At 44.5% G+C, this 6,793-nt stretch overlaps 1 long non-coding RNA gene across 2 annotated transcripts; it reads right to left on the bottom strand.

Annotated features, from left to right (window-relative positions):
• Nucleotides 1-247: 247 nt before the first annotated feature.
• On the bottom strand, nt 248-6,430 carry LOC109770893 (uncharacterized). 2 transcript variants are annotated; one of them, XR_005771396.3, is made up of 11 exons: nt 5,527-6,430; nt 5,169-5,406; nt 4,476-4,900; nt 4,337-4,396; nt 3,915-4,237; nt 3,652-3,813; nt 3,294-3,515; nt 2,756-3,046; nt 2,477-2,668; nt 2,289-2,388; nt 248-2,191 (listed from the first exon to the last, which is right to left on the bottom strand). It is a non-coding gene; the product is annotated as an uncharacterized lncRNA (long non-coding RNA). The 2 variants fall into 2 exon arrangements; XR_006671428.2 differs by having other exon boundaries at nt 248-2,388.
• Between the last annotated feature and the right edge of the window lie 363 nt (nt 6,431-6,793).

Raw genomic sequence — 6,793 nt, 5'->3', positions numbered from 1 at the left:
TCCATAGTTTGCCGCACGTACTAGCTGGCGGGGGTTTTCTGATACAAAATGACACGTGATCTCAATCGGGCCAATCTAACGTTCATCACACGGACAGCCAATAGGCTGCACTCACTGCGAAAGTACTACTGTCTACATTTCAGTCAATGATTACGTCGTAAAGGAACACTACAATCTCCCCCTTGTCCCCACAGATACGCTAGCAGAGCCTAAACCTGGTTAAGTGTTGATCGCAGGTAGAGTCTGGTGAACTCGAGGAAGTTTTTTTTAAATGGTCACCGGGGGGGAAAGGCTCCCCACCTGAATATATTTCAAACATTGCAGTTGTGTACAGAGATCACACATTGTGTGAGGAGAGGAAGTCACGCCACAGCCCGACGTGTTCCTTTAGACTCTCGGTTTTGAGCCGAGGAGCCCATACAATCAGGTCATCAATAATAGCCCTAACGGAATCAGAAGCAGCAAGATCTATCCCTTGGAAGACTTTTTGTTTCGTGCGTCCCAGATCTTCCAGAGAACGAGAAGGAGCATGAATGGGCAGACCGAGGTGGGCAATGCAGCCGGTAAAGTCGTGGTGAAGAGGTCACCAATAAGCGTGAAGCCTGGGCGAATGGTAGTGGCCCGCCAAATCCTCCGAGCTGCCGGGCATGTGAAGAACAAGTGCTCGCGGTCTTCTACCTGGTGAGAGCATCTTGGGCATGCTTCTGTATCAAGGATGATCTTTTTATGCAAGTTCTTTCAGGTGTTAAGGCGATCGAGGTAGAAGAGCCACCTGAAGATCATAACCTTTTTGGGCACTTTTGAGTCCCAAATGGCAGCAAGCATGGGGTCGGAGAGGTGCTCCGAAAGAGCTGCGTACACACCCCGGGTCGAGAAGGCAGACCCGCTGAGCAGGCGACGAGTGTCTGGAACCTGCAAGAGAACACAATCCTGCAACGAAGTGTTTAGAGAGGCAAGTTCTGCAATCGCAGTAGTGGTTAGCCGATTACGAAGAGCAAGTTCGATCCCCTCCTGCATAATGGTAGCTACCATGGCATTTGGTTTTGTATGGTGTGAAAAAAGGGTTGGGTAAACTATAGCCAGTGGTTCTGGCTTTAGCCATCGATCTAACCAAAAGAAGGTGGAACAACCGTCTCCAATAGTGCACTGGTAAATCTCTCTCAAACTCTGAAGATGTTTAAAAATAGTTTTTGCAAGAAAGGAGCTGTTTTTTCCATGACCAATGTGGAGGGGCGAGTGATGCAAAACCCAGTCCTTCGAAGGGAGGGAGGTGGAATGTAAAAATTTGTAAGCAAATATCAGCAGTAAACAAAAAAATTATGCGCGAAGGTTTTTAACACCCAAACCACCTGCATCTCTAGGAGTGCACACTTTATCCCAAGCAACCAAGCATTTAGCCCCTGAGCAGGTCTCGTCGTTGGAACAAAAAAGGTGTGTCTACTTTTATCAATTGCTTCAATAACCTGGATGGGAAGAGAGAAACAAAGCATAAAATATGTGGGGAGGCTGTCTAGGACAGCAGAGAGGAGAACTAGTTTACCGCCACGCGAGAGAAGGCACACCAGCCAGCTAGATAGGTATCACAACGGTCAATGACAGGCTGGAAGGCAGAGGGCGGTAGTTTGTGCGAGAGAGAGGTAACCCCAGGTAGATTTGGGGGAAGGAGAAGATGTTCGTGGCAAGGTCTGAGGCCATTTGAGTGGCATCCTGGGGGTCCACATTTAGGGGGATGAAAGTTGTTTTGGTGAAGTTGATCTGCAGGCCAGTGGCTGCAGCAAAGTCGTCCAGGATGTGCTTGAGGTGCTTGGCTGCATCTTGGGGGTCCACTCTAGGAAGTAGTGCATGATATACAATTCACTGTCTTCCCTCCGAAGCAAACAAGATGTACACTAAAAAGGGTTACAGGATTTTTTTCCCTAAACAACAAAAACCCTGTGCATGATCAAGGCAGTCGCACACACCTACTGCATGGCTCATGTTGCGCCACAAACGGGTACACAAATGACCATCCACGGGTATCAACCAACTCAGCACCGGAAAAGTCATTGAATATGGTGCAGAGCCTATGCTGGAACTTCTTTGCTAGTGCCTCATGTTTGATTTTCATCTCATCCGTTGGATCAGTCTCAGTAGGGTCAAGCACCATCATAATTTTCTTCTCTGTATCCATGAAGTTCGCCGGGAACATGAACTAAAAGTTTATTTGTTCAATAACACACATACAAAATCAGATAGATAGTACCATAGGGAAATAGTATTGCTAGGTTTGTGGTAGCCAATCCATTTACCTTCTTCAGCCAGTCAATCCTATAGCCCCATCACTTCTGAATCCATCATAGTGCTGATGTAATCCCAGTCAGTTTCAGTATCATCCCTACACAGCTCTTCCTGCCTCGGAAATGAACAAAACACAATCAGTTCCGTATGAGATACTGGAAGCACACAATTACTAGTTTCCACTAAGCAAGATCTTTACCACAAAACGGGATCAAAACTCCCTCTAAACCTATCAAGCCACCCGCGGTATATTGTATTCTCCATCTGACTAAGCATGTGATGGATGCATCTCCAAGTATTCAGTGTCAACTCGCCACCGGGAGTGAGCTCATCTTTCAGGTGCTGACCATATGCCACTGCCAATATTGGATGAAAGTGCTTGAATCATTTCCTGTGAGATGCAAGTTAGATCAGTTTTCATAAACCTCAAGCCAAATCAGAAGACCAAAGCTTTTCCGGGAATAGAAGGAATGCTTACTTCCGATCTCGCCACACTCTAGCATGTTCACATGGAACGAAATGTCATTTTCACACGGTTGTACATGATATAGTCCAACGGACTGCTTCTCCCCCCACTCACACCTGGCTGAATTATCTGCACCTGCAGTTGCAGCCCCTGGTATGGAAGTATGCCCTTTACCATTGTTTTATTCACCGTGTACTGAATACCACACTTCTCCAGATAGTTGACAATAGCCTGCTGGAATCTAGATGCTGATCCACCGCTAACAGAAGCCATGCTCTTTGTCGGAGCTGCCATCACCACCATCTGCATTGCAGATCAAGATGTATAATTGAACACAGGGTCAACCAACATAAACCATGCGATTCTACCGAAAAAGGCTTTAGCCCCGCTTTATAAATAAAGCAAACCACCACAGCCAAAGGATACAGCAAGGTTCACACCCACACACACAGAGTACCAACACGACAGAAAGTACGGGGTTCTGCTGAGGGCACAGATCAACAAGCCCAAAAAAACCATACAATTCTCACTGTCCGGAAGGGACAAATACCTTCATCATCACGACGGAAAGCAGGACCAGAGCGTCAGTTTGTCACCACATCAACAAAATGGGTACGGGATTTCTGGCGTTGGCTTGCACGGACACCGTCTCTGCTAGCTTCTGGTTGTGCCTCTTGGTCCTCATTATGCCAGCCTAGCAAGATAACACCGTTGCAAGGCGGGTCTTCGTCTGTGTCGTCTCCTGGCCTGGAGCTCCCCACAACCAGCATTGCTTTTGTCCAAACACAAGTTTACCAATTAGTTCTATATAACAACGTTCAATTTTTTTAACAGTTTTGTGCATCGATTAGTATCTGCTGGTCTGTTTTCGCGGGTCAAAATTTGAGAACAAGCTGAAATGAAAATACCTCCAATCCATGCAACCCATCGAATGCATGTGTTCATAGAAGCAAGCAGAGAATATATGTGATCTTCATCAACAACATATGATGGCGCACCTACTGCAACTTGTTCTACCATGTAATTAATTGGCACCTATGATGCCACATCTAGGAAATCATCGTCCAATTCTGAAAATCACAAACATTTTTTCAGCACAATTTATAGGTAACTGCATCCACATCACATATTTTGAGGAAAAAAATATTTGCCACATCAGGTCACCACGTACCTATGCCGCTGTATAGGGCATCAAGATTCCTTGCGAATACCGAATATATTGTCACCATCAATTTGTTCTTCAGTTGACAACGCTGGCGCTTCTTGACTAGCATTCCCTAGTTCTTCCCAATTGATGTTGTCCTGATCATCAACTTCAGTAGCTGCAACTGCTCTGCCCCCCTCCTCTGTATTGTTTTGATCCTGAGTCTCCATTTCTGTAGCTTCCTGGCTTTCATTCTCTACTTAAATCCCAATTTATGCCATCGTGTTCACCATCTTCTGCAGATGTAGAGCTAAAACCCCACTGTTCTTGACCACCAGGTGAGGCACCAGCTGAATCAAAAGAACAAAGAATTCTTTGTCATCAGCAATCTTGAGTTCATAGTGCGACAATCATATAAATATGAAGTGTGATGGACCACAATTACTTACACTGCATGTATCCTCACACTCCAAGTCTTGATAGGAGATCCCTCGCTTGCTCGAATATGCCTGCATACCATACCACAATATTAGTAGTAAAACTAACAAAAAAATACATAACGTTGACGAACACAAATCCCTCAAAAACCTTCGAAGAGTCCTGGACTGTCTATGGCTCGGTCGACTACAGCATGTGCTGCTGCAGCTAGGCTGCGCACACGTTCCTTCATTTCCTCATCTTCTTGTTCACTGGAACACCCACCTGCACCATCGTTCGCTTCACCCTATCTCACTGGTATAACCCCATGAGTACGCACATTTAGTCTGCTTTTTCCGTACTTTAGTCCTCTCGGCGTTTAGTCTGCTTTTCCCGTACCATATTCCAAAGCTGATCTCCCAAGAGTACAAATTATAGAAGTCGCGCGCCTCGCCCAATGAATCAAAACTCAAACCAAGTTCAGGCCGTACTACACTCTTATCAGCTCCTCTGCATACTTGCGGGTCGACTGCTCCAGAGCGCTCATCCGAGAAGGACACGGTGCCCGGTTTGGTGGCACACTGCCTAACCGCAGCCTGAATTTCGGAAACATACATGCTCAGGTTCAGTAACGTTATCAAAACATTACTAGCAGTCTGATGTCAGCGGCTCTGCAATATAAATGACACACAATATATATTCTTTGCTTTCAAATGGTTCGGATTACTGATCGCTATGGGAATTCCGGTAAGGATCAACGAATCAAACTAATTTTTTTTCTGATGAAAAAGTACACTTCAGATGAAATTGCGTACATAGTTCAGGAAATATAGTCCAACAGCAAGGAGGATTTTGTTGTCACACCTTTTTGTCCAGCCAGGCGCTTGTGGATTGCGCCGACCTTGTCGGAAATGCATCATGGCGACGACGAACTCCTTCACGCGCTCTACGTGTTCCATTGTCTCCGACCTTTTTCGCGCAACCAGACCCAGTATTAGATTCCGCAAGAACCACATGACCGGCTACATCGTCCGCCAAGAAGACGAGGGGAATCGGATCTGGGTGCTCAAAGTTGTCAGCGAATTCCTCTCTCAGGGGGAACCTGAAAAACGACGGCAATCACCGGCACCGAGGCTCGTTCGTCAATCGTCAGGTTTCTTCTGCATGCTCGGCATTCTGCTAAGAAATCCCAAAATCAATTTACAGATCTGCGAGGACTAACCTTTCAACGGCGTCATGCAGGAACTCCATACTAGCATCCTCCATTCCCCCGTCGGCGCCGGCAAAGAACGAGTGCCTCCGCAAGGACCAGCCGCAACACTGTATGCAGGGCGATGTTTTTTTTCTCGCGTTCAGCGAGCAGGGCGCTGCGCTCGCGTCGGATGGAGCCCTGACGGGCCGGCCCAGCAGCACGGGAACCTGTTTTATTTTCTATTTTCTGTTCTCATTTTTTGCTTCATTTTGGACTTTTATTTATACTTTAGAAATATTCTACATAAATATATGTATATATTACAAAAAACACGCTGCAAAATCACATTTATAAAATGTTGAAAACATATTTGAAAAATGTTGAACAGTTATCAAAAAATGTTGAACGATTATATAAAAAATGTTGAACAAGTATATGATAAATGTTGAACAAGTATTGGAAAATGTTGAACAAGGATTTGAAAATTATTGAACAAGTATTAAAATGTTGAAAAAGTATTTGAAAAATATTGAATAGGTATTAAAAAATGTTAAACAGATATATGGAAAATGTTGAACAAGTATTTGAAAAATGTTGAATAAGTATTAAAAATGTTGAACAAGTATTTGGAAAAATATTGAAGAAGTATTTGAAAAATGTTGAATAAGCATCCGGACAATGTTGTACATGTATACAAAAAAATTTGATCAGTTGTTAAAAAATGTTTTTGACATGCATGAAAATCTAGAGTGAAAGCAAAAATAGACATAAGAAAACACAGAAGAAAAAAGGAAATAAAACAAAATGAAAATAAAAAAATAAAAATTGGAGAAGAAACAAAAAAACCAAAGAAATAAAAACCGGCTCCTCCCCTTCTAATACGCCACACCCTAGCTATATTACAAAAACGCAAACTCAGTGTTGTGGTTAGCGTTGCAGCGGTGCAACTTGGAGGTCGGAGTATTGATCCCTCTTGCCCGCGGGAATTTTTAACAAGCTTTTTTCGAAAATATATGTGCTAGTGGGCCAGCCCGACACTGTAGATCTCTACACGAGCGAACTCGCTTAAGGCAAAAAATAGTCGATGCGCTGTATGCAAGGGGATCGAGGTGTTTTGGGCCAAATCCTATTCGGCGCCTTTAGCGCCCGATACTGTTTTGCACCCCCCAACGCGCTGGGCCGGCCCAGTTTACTTCTTGTTCATGCTCTAAACTTGCAAAAAGGAGCAGCTCGGGACCTACTGGTTAGATACGAGGGCAATTCTTATTTAATGAAATCACTAATTGAGGAGTACTCA

This window comes from Aegilops tauschii, chromosome 1 (genome assembly GCF_002575655.3).
Source record: "Aegilops tauschii subsp. strangulata cultivar AL8/78 chromosome 1, Aet v6.0, whole genome shotgun sequence".
Lineage (NCBI taxonomy): Eukaryota > Viridiplantae > Streptophyta > Magnoliopsida > Poales > Poaceae > Aegilops > Aegilops tauschii.
The sequence above is the reverse complement of the archived record's forward strand: the minus strand, read 5'-3'. Positions and strand labels throughout refer to the sequence as shown.